Below are 12,149 nucleotides of genomic sequence, written 5' to 3'. Positions count from 1 at the left end.
CAATTTGACTGTTTTTACACATTTTATTGCAAACAATTTTTTTTTTGTCACGTTGACACATTTACCATAGGATTTAAAGTGCATTTGCAACACGTGTGGAACTATTATATGTTAAATAACAATATCATCTGCATAAATAGATATTATTAAATTTATATATTATATATTATTAAATGTATATATATATATATATATATATATATATATATATATATATATATATATATATATATATATATATATATATACAGTATACACACACACACACACACACACATACAGTTGAAGTCATAATTATTAGCCCCCCTTTGAATTTTTTTCATTTTTAAATATTTGCCAAATGATGTTTAACAGAGCAAGGAAATTTTCACAGTATGTCTGATAATATTTTTTCTTCTGGAGAAGTTTTTCATTTTTTTTAAACACCATTTTAAGGATAAAATTATTAGCCCCTTTAAGCTATATTTGTTTCTGATAGTCTACAGAACAAACCATTGTAATACAATAACTTGCCTAATTACCCTAACCTGCCTAGTTAACCTAATTAACCTAGTTAAACCTTTAAATGTCACTTTAAGCTGTATAAAAGTGTCTTGAAAAATATCTAGTCAAATATTATTTACTGTCATCATGACAAAGATAAAATAAATTAATTATTAGAGATGAGTTATTAAAACTATTATGTTTAGAAATGTGTTGAAAAAAATCTTCTCTCCGTTAAACAGAAATTGGGGAAAAAAATAAATACAGGGGGCGTTTGTTTGTTGTTGCGCGCGTTCTGATCAGCTGTGTTGTCGCGCGCGTACTCAAGAGCCGTGTTGTCGCGCGCCTACTGAAGGGCGGGACCGAGGGTGTGCCGCGTTGCGGGGGCACTTTTGATCATTTTGGAGGGGTACTTTCTATCCAAGACTAAAAAGGGCATGTGCACTGAACAGGTTGAGGTCTATGTATCCACGTACCTGCGAGGCAACAGTGCTAGTCAATGGGCCACTGTGCCGCCCATTCTGGATAAAGGTGGAGGAAGGGGAAGAGGGGGGTTTCTTCCAGACAAAGATAGCTGTAGAAAGGAAACGAGGAAATATATATATATATATATATATATATATATATATATATATATATGTACAGTGACTTGGGATCCTTTGATTGGAGGATCATGATTAGCTAATGTGGACCAGCTGGGTCAATCATGAGCACATGCTCCTCTCGAAATTAGTTTAAAATTAAACTTCACGCAGATTCAGTTTAGCCAATGTTATCAACATTTTTCAACACAATTGCGCACCAGAAACTATGCACAATTTCTATATTATGTCTATTGTCCAAATGTCATGGCTGTATCCCATTCTAGCACAGTGAAGCACCACACGAGACTACATGACACTATCTCGCTTTGGCTACATCTGAAGGTTACTTCCTTTGGCTGAACTGATAACATTGTTGGATTTCCTTTCGTAGAAACCAAATTATTTAGTGAATGAAATTAAGATGCTAGCTGTGTTCATGCCCGTTACTCATGATGATTATGACGTTTATTCTTTGTCTTGGTGTTTGTTATGGCTTGTTTATGCATGGAGTTATCCTTCTTGGCCTCTTGAGTCCACCTCAAGAGGTCAAACAGAGCGATCAGTGTACAGTCTCACACATCACCTACACACAATCTTTACAGGAAAAAAAACAGCCTGTGGGAATATAAAAGGGGCTATTAAGCAGAGGCTCATATAGACATATGCCAATGCGTGTTCACTTTAATGATGTGTTTGTAGTCTTGGCAGAATAGCAATGATTTTTCCAATTCTCAGTCCGTAAGGAGGGAACTCTTATGCCATCCAGAAAGAATGTGCATTTCTTCCACTCCCAGTCAATCTGTCACATGTAATCCTGCAGGATGGGGAGCTGTTGCTTTCCAGTTGCGAATCGTTTTTTTTTTTTAAACACACACATACAAATAAGCCTTTGTATGTTGCAGGACTTTTATGTGCTTTTATATTGCCCCCAAAGCAGCTATTGTGTGTGTGTGTTTTGGATTATTTCATTGTGGTTGCACAACAAGCCTTAGTTGTGCAACCATGAAGACATGTTATCATTGGTGGGTTCATTCATTCATTTTCTTTTCGGCTTAGTCCCTTTATTAACATGGGGTTGCCACAGCGGAATGAACCACCAACTTATCCAGCATATGTTTTACGCAGCGGCTACAACCCATCACTGGGAAACATCCATACACACTCATTCACAAACATACACTACGGACCATTTAGCTTACCCAATTCATGTTTTTGCACTTGTGGGGGAAACTGAAATACCAGGAGGAAACCCACACCAACACGGGGAGAACATGCAAACTCCACTCAAATGCCAACTGACCCTGCCGGGGCTCAAACCAGCGAATTTCCTGCTGTAAGGTGATTGTACTACCCACTGTGCCACCCATCATACATTACATACACACATACATTATTAAACATATTCATGCTGTTGTACTGATTCAACAAGACTGTTATTTTGTATTTTACCCTGCTAAAAAAACAGCTTAAAACAGACTAGGCTGGTGGTCTGGTTTTAGCTGGTCGACCAGCCTGGTTTTAGAGGGGTTTTGGCCATTTCCAGCCTGGTTTTAGCTGGTCAGGCTGGGAAATGACCAGTTAAAACTAGCTAAAACCAACTTGACCAGCCTGGTTTAAGCTGGACATAGCTGGTTTTGGCTGGGCTCCCAGCCTGGCTAGGCTAATCAAGCTGGTTTTAGCTGGTCATCTCCCACCCTGACCAGCGAATACCAGCCTGGAAATGGCCAAAACCCCTCTAAAACCAGGCTGGTGGACCAGCTAAAACCAGCCAACAACCCAACCCGTAACAGTGGGTCAGCGGTAAGCATTGTCGCCTCACTGCAAGAAGTTAGTCGCTGGTTCTCCTCCTGTTTGCGTGGGTTTCCTCCGGGTGCTCCTGTTTCCCAAACAGTCATAGTGTGTGAATGAGTGCGTATGGGTGTTTCCCAGTATTGGGTAGCAGCTGTAAGGGGATCTGCTGTGTAAAACATATGCTGGATAAGTTGACGGTTCATTCTGCCATGGCGACCCATGATAAATAAAGAGACTAAGCCAAATGAAAATGATTTAATATATATTTTAACATGACTGTAACTTCATTGTCTGTCAGTCTTTGTGCTTTTTGTGTAGTGGGAACATGTTCAAGGCTGTTTTTCCGTCTAAATACCTGCATGTGAAGGTTTTACAGTCTCAACATTTAGCAGCAGTGGTTAACTTTCACTTAATGAAGCCCTTCCGCCCTCTGCTGGAGAATCACTTTCATCATCCTCTTCAATGATAAACACGCTGACAAAACATTTGATTAGTCAAAGGGACTTAAAAAGCTTTATATTGTCAAATGATGGTCGTAAGCAGTTTTTAACGCTTCCTGTATATTTACTTATTAATCTCTGTGACATCTGTGTTGTGCTTATTTGCAGAAATACTCGCATGATGTAGTTATAAAAGTTCTGTAAGTCACAATTGATAAATGAGAGGAATAGTTTTTAGCTGCATACGTTTAATGTTTTAATTGCAAGCTATTCACACAACGGCTTTAAATGATTCATCATTTATTCTTGTGTTTTGTCTTTTACGTTTAATTTGGTAAGACTTTATTTTGATGGTCCCTATTGCACATTTTGTTGACTAAATGTTGCATTGCGACTTTCTCATTTGAGTGTTAGTAGACTTCCTTCAACATTTAACTGTTAGCAACTTTGCAAGTATATGTCAACTTACACTAACCTCAAAAGTCTACACATAATCTATTAAGAATTAATTTGCATGTAGATGCAGTGTAACTTAAATTCAACAAAATGCGTTAAAGGGGCCATTAAAATAAAGTGATACCTTTAATTATATAAAAAAGAATAGTTCTACTGCATGTCATGATGTTTATCTCTGAGTGTTATATAGAATGGCCATGTGAAAAATGCAAATCAATTAACATTCTGTGCTCATGAATTTGTGGACAAAACAGTTAATATGCATTTTATTTGTGTGTTTTTTTTTTCAAATATGGTTTCTTTGAGTTTTATCTTGTTCTTATTTTAAAAAGTATAAATTAGATTCAACTTTTTAAGTAAATAATTGTAATAATTCATAATTTCGTTTTTATTTTTATTTTTTATTATTAATTAGTTAATCCCTTGGTGTTTTTCCATGCACCCTTATTAGGGAAACCTATGTTTTAATGTGTTATGCAGCTAATGTTGATTAATTTTCTTTTCAGCTTGGTCCCTTTATTAATCAGGAGTCACCACAGCGAAATGAACCGCCAATTTATCCAGCATATATTTTACACAGCGGATGCCCTTCCAGCTGCAACCCATACACTCTCATTCACACACATACACTATACAGACAATTTAACCTAACCAATTCTGCTATACCGCATGTCTTTGGACTTGAGCTCCTGGAGGAAACCCACACAAACACAGAGAGAACATGCAAACTACACACAGAAAGGCCAACTGACCAAGCTGAAGCTCGAACCAGCGACCTTCTTGCTGTGAGGCGACAGCGACACCCATTGCACCGGTGCGCTGCCAAAAATTCATTCATTCATTTTCTTTTCGGCTTAGTGCCTTTATTATTCTGAGGTTGCCAAAGTGGAATGAACCGCCAACTTATCCAGCACATGTTTTCCGCAGCAGATGCCCTTCCAGCTGCAAACCATCACTGAAAACACCCACACACTCTTGCACACACACTACAGCAAATTTAGCTCATTCAATTCACCTATAGCGCTATATGTGTTTGGACTGTGGGGGAAACCAGAGCACCCGGAGGAAACCCACACCAATATGGGGAGACCATGCAAACTCCTCACAGAAACGCCAACTGACCCAGCTGGGGCTTGAACCAGTGAACTTCTTGCTGTGAGGCGATTGTGCTACACACTGCGCCACCGTACAAACAATACAAACAGTATTTTTTTCATACTTTTGACAATATTTATAAAGTACGTGTGCAGAGTTACTGAAGTTTGTCCTGCGCGCTTGCGTTTTTTTAGTTACTTCTTTGGTTTGGTGCGTTAATCTTATCGTTGCTATTATTCAAAAGAAGGTAATGATTCGCACTCAATTGCTTCGTACTGTTTTTATTTTTACTTAAATTTTTACTAAAATGTAAGAAAAAGTAAAAATAAAAACAGTACGAAGCAACTGAGTGCGAATCATTACCTTCTTTTGAATAATATTTATAAAGTAGACAAATTTCTTAAGCAGTAGGGGAAGTTTGGTTATATTTATTTTGAATTTAGCCTCTAAAATCCTCAAATTTTCATGCAGATTGCTGTAGCAAAGTAATGCTTTGCTACCAGTGGTGTAACGTAAATAATTACAAATAATCAAATTACTGTAATTGAGTACTTTTTCTCAGGAATTGTAATTTGCTTAGTAGTTTTATAAATGTGTACTTTTTCTCTCCCTTGAATACCTTTTTAGTGCTGTATCAGTACTTTTATTCCACTACTTTCCTTCAACCTGAAGTTACTACTTTATTATTTCCTGTCTATGGGGATTAGAAAAATCAGTCCTGTGATTCCAGTCCAATCAAATCACACATAGTAGGTAAATCGCGTCATAATGAACTACCTCAAGACATGGGTGCTTTATAAATGCAGCAAACTGTTTGGAAGCATTAAAAGTGTCCAAGAAGATGTCCAAAATCTTACATGCATTGACCCAGAGACTGTTTAGATGCAGATCACTGATGGCAGATGTTTACAGTATGATGACCGAAATGGCCTAAAAACCCAGCAGGCACAAGATGTCAACATGAAGTCAGATTGATGTTGTAACCTAACATCATGAACGTTGGATTTTTTTTTTTTTTTGGAAATGAAAATCAGGTTGACGTCAGAACTCAGGCTAACGTCAATGTCCAACCTGAAACCAACCAAATTTTAACGTCTAATGATGTTACACCTTGACGTTGTGTGGACGTTACCACTGTGACGTCTATCAGACGTTGGATTTTGATCGCCATACCTGATGAATAAATGTCAGTATTTGATGTCAATAGGATGTTGGTTTAGGATGTTGACTAGACGTTGGATTTTGGTCACTTTCCAACAACCTAAAGTCAACCAAATATCAACATCATTTGATGACATTATTGGACATCAAAATAATGTTGTCCTTAGATGTTGGCTAGACATTGAATTTTGGTCACCTGACATAACAACCTAAATCTAACCTAATATTAACGTCTTATGACGTTGTGTACCTGCTGGGTAATCACTAACTGCACTACAGAATGTTACGTTTACACACATCCATAAATGACATGTAAATGCATCAGCCTTTCACAGCGTAATACTCACTACTCTTGAGTACTTTTGAAATGTCTCATACTTTTCTAGTTTTTACTCATACTTTGAGTAATATTTACAACAGATAATTTTACTCTACTCGCACTACATTTTTAGGCAAGTAATGGTACTTTAACTTGAGTATGATTTTTTCAGAACTCTTTCCACCACTGATTGCTTCTTTGATGAGTATCCTGATTGCACATTAAAAGTTGCTCAGTAATAGCTATCAAAAAGTCTGGCTGAAGATATGGAATCTAAACACATTTGGGGACGGTGAAAGTTAAAGGGTAAACACACTCTTGCTTGGAAGGCAATCTAAAGGCTTAAGTTATAAAATGGAAACTGCCACAAAGTCACAAATCAAACAAAAGATATGGCGTTTTGGGTTTTGCAGTCCTGAATTTTTTTTCACGAGGCTCACTAAATTATTTGTACTGGTGAGCTTTGTGACGGCGCCACAATGAAGATAAGCGAGGAGTGTACAAAAAAAGTCCCATTCTACTGGAAACATTTGTTTGAGGAGATTAAAGGGTGTAAGTGAAAACCTTAATTAAAAGTGGTTGTCCCTTTGTGTGTGTGCTTATTGAGTCTTTGTTGACCTATCATTAAAGCCTGCTATCTGTTGACCATGTAAATGTACTGCTGGAACAGACTGTTCATGTCTGCAGTTACTTACCAAACACTGGGAGGCCATTTGTTTGAGGATCGAGGACAAAACAGCTTGTTTCTTTCAGACAGTAGAAGACAAACAGCGATGAAGCCTCAAATCTTGAAGCATGCTTAACAGCTGAAGGATTAAACGTTAAAAGATACACAAGCAATCTTAATTCTAAACAGACTGTGATTTGCAAATGTTTATTAAAGAGATGTAGTTCACCCAAAACCGAAAATTCTGTCATCGTTTATTCACTTGACACAAACCTGTTGGACTTTTTCAGTCAATGTTGAAAAGCAGCTTGACATTTCCAATGAAGCTTGTTGCATTGACATTGTTAAACTTGAAATTAATTGCACTGACAAGCAACCATTAAAATGTATTTGTCACTGCATAATTAATTTGAGATATTCTTCAAAGATTCATGAGGGAGAGATTAAATCAAAACGAGATTTAAAAACATATTAATTTATATTGAATATTACAAAAAAAAGTCCAGTTGGCGACGCCGTGGGTAGCACGATCGCTTCAGAATAAGAAGGTTGCAAGTTTGAGCCTCAGCTGGGTCAGTTGGCGTTTCTGTGCGGAGTTTGCATGTTCTCCCCGTGTTTGCGGGTGCTAGTTTCCCCCACAAGTCCAAAGACGTGGTACAGGTGAATTGGGTACGCAGTGTGTGAATGCATGTATGGATCTTTCCCAGTGATGGGTTGCAGCTGGAAGGGCATCCGCTGCGTAAAACATATACTGGATAAGTTGGCGGTTCATTCCTCTGTGGCGACCACAGATTAATAAAGGGATTAAGCCAAAAAGAAAATGAGTGAATGAATGAAAAAAGTCTAGTTTTACTCTAAAATAAACAGAAAATCAAAATGAGCTTAAAGTAAGTTTGTTTGGCCGCAGTACCATACATCACCACCAGGTGTCATTTAGTTTACATTGCTGACCATATAAAGGCGCCCCCTTTGCTTTGAAGAATATGAATCGTATTTTTTTCATACCTTTGACAATATTAGGCATCGAAACTAGAGTCATCGAGCAGACAGACATGTGAATTAAGCAAATTTGAGGTGCAAATAAAGTGAGTAAACGCAAAATGTTCACGCGTGAATTTAACTGCGAAAAGGATTTATTTATGCGATGCCACATATGGTGTGAACTAGGGTTAGGCTGATAGATGATGCCATCGGTGCAAACCTGCTCGCGAAAAATACATTAGTCACGCATCCACGGATCCCTCCTTGCTCTTCAGACACGTCGCACGCTGTTCACGTGATGACGATGCCATTGTCCATCGTGATGTTTCACATTAGACATTGTAAGATGCCAAATTGGTCGACATCGCTCATACCTAGTGTGAACGATGAGGCACTAACAGAACAATAACAGACAGCTGCTTCTCACTCAGGGCTGTTTATGCAAATGTGGGAGAGATGGTCACTAGTGGGCGGGGCTTTCCCCCTCTGATGACATGTACAAAGGGAAAATGTCAGATAAAGTGTTTCTGCAGCCTGTTTTTATTAAGTGTGATTATATACAGGGCTTTACATTAACACCCGCCAACCCGCCAAATGAGGGTAGATTTCGGCGGTGGCGGGTAAGACAGACACTCCCACTAGCCACTCTGGCTGGTTGAAAATAATTTTCCCAGATAATAATTCTTAAAAGCAGGGTTCGACAATAAGGATGGTCCAATATGCATGCACAGGCGATCGAGAAGCAACTCGACTGACAAAAATAATTGCGTTCGCAACTTCGCGCGAGCAAAGCAGGTGAATACCGAATGAAGGATAATCACTCGCGCTAACAGCTCAGATGATGCGCGTGACTGTTTATGACGCGTGATCGCTCCCATTTCCTTTTGTGAAGCAACTGTGTCTAGAAACACAACTGATGCGAAAAGGGAGGAACATGCACCTACAGTCTTGTCTTGCTGCTTTCAAGAGTTCCAGAGTTGACTGATTGTAAGCAGCGCCAGTTGCTTTCGGTTTAACCATTCTTTGAACAGATAATACATGGGTCTATCATTAATCATGCGTGTGTGATCATCCTTTCATTACCACACAGTATGTTTTTACCTGCTTTCTTTTGCATTAATATGGTTTAATTTTTTTACAATAACATTGCTTTAATGGGAGATTAACTCCCCACTTACGTGTAGTTAACTGGTGATCTGGGACCTTTAGCCAGGACATTTGACTGTGCATGTGTTTTGTTAGATAAAAAGTATAGAATTCAGCTATATTTTGCATGTTTTCACACATTTAAAATATGTGGCTAAGAAATAATTAACTGTTCATTTTGGGCTCTAAAAATTATGAAAACTAATTGTAATATATGAAACCCTGACACATTTGCTCATGATTATTGAGCAAGCTCATACACGACACACAAAAAGTGAAATGAATGAGGAGGCATGTAGAGATAACGCAAACTCTATATCAAGTCATTTTAGCATATCAAAGTCATATTTATGTGCATAAGATATTTTCCCAACAATAAAATTGTGGCTAGTGAAAATGGCGAGTGGCTAGAAATGTTGGAAAACTACTAGCCACAGTGACTGGTGGTCAAAAAAGTTAATGTTAAGCCCTGATTATATATAATTGAATTGATTAATTTTTACCAATAGAGGCTCGATATATTCACACACTGCTGCCAGACCCTTAAAACCCTTATAAAAGTGATTTTTGAATAACAGGTCCCCTTAATAAGTCTATTTAGTCTCTATTTTAAACTGTTCAATCATACAACAGTGCCATGCAGAGCATCTGACTGGTCATCCTTAAATATTTACACAAAGCATGGAGTGTATGATTAAACTGAGTCTAAGGTGTAAAATCCCAAAATAACGAGAAGGAACAGAAAATCCCCAAGAATGCAGCAATAATCCTTCTCAAGCACTCGCTGGGGGTAACAATCACATGATTACCATGTTGTAGCTTAAAAAAACAGACACTGTACTCGGCGTGGTAAGAATCTTTCTTTATTTAACTAGTTCAAAAAGTCATATAAATATGCAATGAGAAATCTACAGCAGGCGATAATCAAATAATAAATAATATGGAGGGATCTGCTCTCACATACATTGATTATAACGGATACGTCGTTGGATAGAAATAAATTAAGGCAGCATGTCTATGAACGGATGGTTCAGTTTTTCAACAATAGTGCTTTTAGTAAAGTTAAACTGACACAACAAGTCAATGTAAAGTGCTTTTTAGGTCAGTTTACACAAACAGGTTTAAATAAAATTGTCAATTAAATAAAGGTCTCTTGTAACAACACACTACAACTCATCTTTGTGCCAAGACACGTGTCCAATAAATAAACAAGAGCGACTCATTTCTATATCAGACTAATGTTTGTGCAGCAGACCTGTGCGTATATCTGTGGTACACAAGGACAGAGTCCAAATCAGTGGTTCATCAAGGTTCAGAACATATCACTGATTGCATATTCAGCTTTAAGCGTAGACAGTTCAGAAGAGGTTTCTATTTGAGCGCGCAAAATATTATTCAGTTGACCCTGTGACTTTCAGTTACAGTACATTGTCAATGTGAAAGTGCAAAAGGTTTTAAAGGGAGAGTTCACACCAAACATGAAGTCCTGTCGTTTACTCATCCTCAGGTTTTTCCAAAATAATCTCCACAGAAGAAAATCGAGATATTTTGCAGAATGTTCACACCGCTCTTTTGCATTAAATGAAAAAGTGCAATCTTTACATCATGATGATGATGACTGTGCCAAAAGGGGAAGCTTTTCAGCAAATTACTACTTATTTCAGTCTTGTTTCCACAAAATATATACAGTGATTTGCAATACCGACTTTTGAACTCATTTTATGGTGTTTTATGGTTTAAATAAGTCATTTAGGATCGACTTTTAAAGACTGTAGGTCATCATGATGGTGCAAAATACATGTACGTACAGTTGAAGTCAGAATTATTAGCCCTCTTTCGATTTTTTTTCTCTTTTTCAAATATTTCCCAAATTATTTTGAACAGAGCAAGGAAATTTTCACAGTATGTCTGATATGATTTTGTCTTCTGGAAAAAGTCGTATTTGTTTTATTTCGGCTAGAATAAAAGCTGTTATTAATTTTTTTTTAAACATTTTTGGGACAAAATTATTAACCCCTTTAAACTAATTTTATTTTCAATAGTCTACAGAACAAACCATCGTTATAGAATAACTTGCCTAATTACCCTAACCTGCCTAGTTCACCTTTTTAACCAAGTGAAGCCTTTAAATGTCACTTTAAGCTGTATAGAAGTTTCTTGAAAAATATCAAGTAAAATATTATTTATTGTCATCATGGCAAAGATAAAATAAATCAGTTATTAGAAATAAGTGTTTAAAACTATTACGCTTAGAAATGTGCTGAAACTATCTTCCCTCCATTAAACAGAAATTGGGGAAAAAAATAAACAGGGGTGCTACTAATTCAGGGGGGCTAATAATTCTGACTTCAACTGTATGTTCACTAAATAGTGAATGCTGTACAGATATAGGGATAGTTCACCCAAAAACAAAAACATGTGGCTTCAAACCTTTAAGAGTTTCTTTCTTTTGTAGATAATTTGAAATATGCATGTAGATCCCAGCAGGCACACAATGTCATAAGACGTTAATGTTGGGTTAGATTAAGGTCATGATGTCAGGTGACCAAAATTCTATGTCTAGCCAGCGGACAAAGACAAAGTTATGTTGATATTTAGTTGATTTTATGTTGTGTTGGAAAAATTGACCAAAATCCAACATCAAGCCAACCTCTTAAACTAACATCATATTGACGTCATATAATGACATTAATTCATCAAGTATGGCAACAAAAATCCAAATTCTCAAAAACGTTTTATTGGTAACGTCTACACAGCGTCAAGCTGTAACATCATTAGACGTTGATATTTAGTTGATTTTAGGTTGGACGTTGGACATTGATGTCGGTCTAATATTGGGTTCTGATGTCAACACGGTTTTCATTTCCAAACAAAATGCAACGTCCCCATGGCGTTAGGTTACAACATCAATCTGACATCATGTTGACGTCCTGAACCTGCTGGGTTGGCACCTATTGACTTCCATATTAGGAAATAAAAATACTATTGAAGACAAAGGGTTATATTTATTTTTAAAATTATAAATA

The sequence above is a fragment of the Danio rerio genome, chromosome 12 (assembly GCF_049306965.1).
Source record: "Danio rerio strain Tuebingen ecotype United States chromosome 12, GRCz12tu, whole genome shotgun sequence".
NCBI lineage: Eukaryota > Metazoa > Chordata > Actinopteri > Cypriniformes > Danionidae > Danio > Danio rerio.
The sequence above is the reverse complement of the archived record's forward strand: the minus strand, read 5'-3'. Positions refer to the sequence as shown.